Source organism: Podarcis bocagei (assembly GCF_964188305.1).
Source record: "Podarcis bocagei genome assembly, chromosome: 3".
NCBI lineage: Eukaryota > Metazoa > Chordata > Lepidosauria > Squamata > Lacertidae > Podarcis > Podarcis bocagei.
This window is the reverse complement of record NC_138127.1, coordinates 17,175,092-17,177,074: the sequence shown is the minus strand read 5'-3', so window position 1 is coordinate 17,177,074 and position 1,983 is coordinate 17,175,092. Positions and strand designations below refer to the sequence as shown.

The following is a 1,983-nucleotide window of genomic DNA, read 5'->3' as shown; positions in this document are numbered from 1 at the left end:
AGGGCCCACTGTAACCCAAAAAATCTGGAGGGAGTTTATTAGCTAGGTTTGTAAGTGAAATGGCAGAATACCTGGTCCCCTGTGAAATGATTTTACTACAGTAATTTAAAGAGCAGCCAAACTGATCTTAATTTGGAAACAAGGTGCTAATACACTGAAAAATGCAGGGAAAATAACTAGAGCGAAACATGAATTTTGAAAAACCCTGTGCGTTTTCTGTTACAGACTACATTTTTTAAGTAATAAGACTATATTTTGCATGGTTAGGTTGATTTGTATGCCTAGTACTTGGGGTGTGAAGGAGAAGCGAGGGGTAATTCCCCCCCCCCCGGGGGGGGGTTGAGAGGAAGAGGATCGTTTTGTTTTCCTGCTTGAAAACGTATCCTCTCAGGTGAATTTCATTCTTATTTTTCGCCGTGCATGTTTTCTTCACCCTACTATGATGGAATGGATATAAAGGCAGGAAATCTGTATGTGCGCCTATCATTTGTATAGTCCACACACGGAGCAAAAGCACGTCGCCAATTGCGCACACCGTTCTTTGGAAAGGAAATGTCTATGTACACTATTGCTCCTTGTGCTTTATATCTATATCTCTATTGATCCATGCAGCAACAATAACCAAAACAACAACAGCGAGCTGCCGCCACTCGAAAACGTTTTTTTAACGTGGGGGGGGGGTTGGGGAGTGTGACCTTGCTTGGGCTGGGTAGCGGGGAAACCTTTCAATAAAAGCTTGCATGCTGGATTTCCAGCTCATTGTTCCCTCGTCTCTAGTTGCCCTGGCAACCGCAGCAGCTGCTAGATTGTAGGCCTTGGCTTGCGTCTCCTAGGTAGTGCTTAGCTGCCTGTGTGTCCAGTTCACGCAGCCTGCCAGCCATTCACCCTCCCGCTGCTGACGGTGTCCTGCGAGTCTGTGCGGGATAATGTTTACTAACATCAGCCACATGGCTCCCATTTTGCCACGGCTCTGCCCAAAATATGTCACTCAACAGCCGATTGTCAGGCAGCCGGCCAACCTGCCTGCAACGCGTTGGAAAAAAATCTGTCGCAAGGGACTGCTAGCAGTGATCTTCCGCCAACAATCTCCTCTCCTATGAAAAGGGGAATCAATGTGAGCCTTCACAGTTGCCCCTTCCGCATCGGCGGCACGATCACCGGGGATGCATAATGAGTAACGCGGGGAACTGGAGGAGCTTCTGTGTGGGGGTTTTATGGGGCAGGCTGTGCTCGGTTGGAACTGGAGCTCATTGTCAAGGGGGTCTGCTGCCATTTCCTTTTCTAGTACAAAGGCTCCCGCGAACGTTGCATTCTCATTCTATTGGTGACGCCGGCGAGGGCGAAAGAAAACGCGGGTGTCCGTGGTTACGAGATGGTTGGAAGAGGACATCTTGCTGGAAGGCTGCTTCTCTAGCAAATATCTAGCAGGGTATTTCTCCAGCAGCTCCGTTGAAATAAAAATCAGTCAATCCATACATCAGATGGAATAATCAATGTTGCAGTTTTTAAAATATTACACTTTTGTGGCCATGTGCTAGAGAACTTAATACAGCGAGAGGACTTCCAGGAGATGTCGCCTTCTCACACCCATTCCGATTCAGAAGACGTACCAGAGATAACAGGCTGAGACATGAAGCATCCCTGTTATGGGTTCAATGACATAGCTTTAGAAAAATGTCCATGTCTCAGCCTGAAACTTGTGCGATTGGTTCTGCTCTTATCCTGAATTTCGGATTCCAATGAATGAGGGAAATTGAGCCTGTTCAATTAGGTATTTTGCCTACATAACCCAGCCCCATCGGCTCTCCCTTTGTGGTGTGAGCAAACAAGCTAGAAATTCTTTAACTAACCACAGTTTCTCAGTTTGCCCAAACTGGGAAGCTATGGTTGCTAGCTTCAGAACAAGCCCCAATATTGAAATCATGGTTTAATGTTGATTTCATTGGCTTTGTTCTGAAGCTGGTAAACCAGGCACAGGCAAAC

The 1,983-nt window shown here is 46.7% G+C and overlaps 1 long non-coding RNA gene across 1 annotated transcript; it reads left to right on the top strand.

The window, feature by feature from the left end:
* Window positions 1-632: 632 nt before the first annotated feature.
* LOC308583102 lies at window positions 633-1,475 on the top strand. Its single transcript, XR_014006057.1, has 2 exons — window positions 633-1,114; window positions 1,286-1,475. It is a non-coding gene; the product is annotated as an uncharacterized lncRNA (long non-coding RNA).
* The last annotated feature ends 508 nt before the right edge of the window (window positions 1,476-1,983 follow it).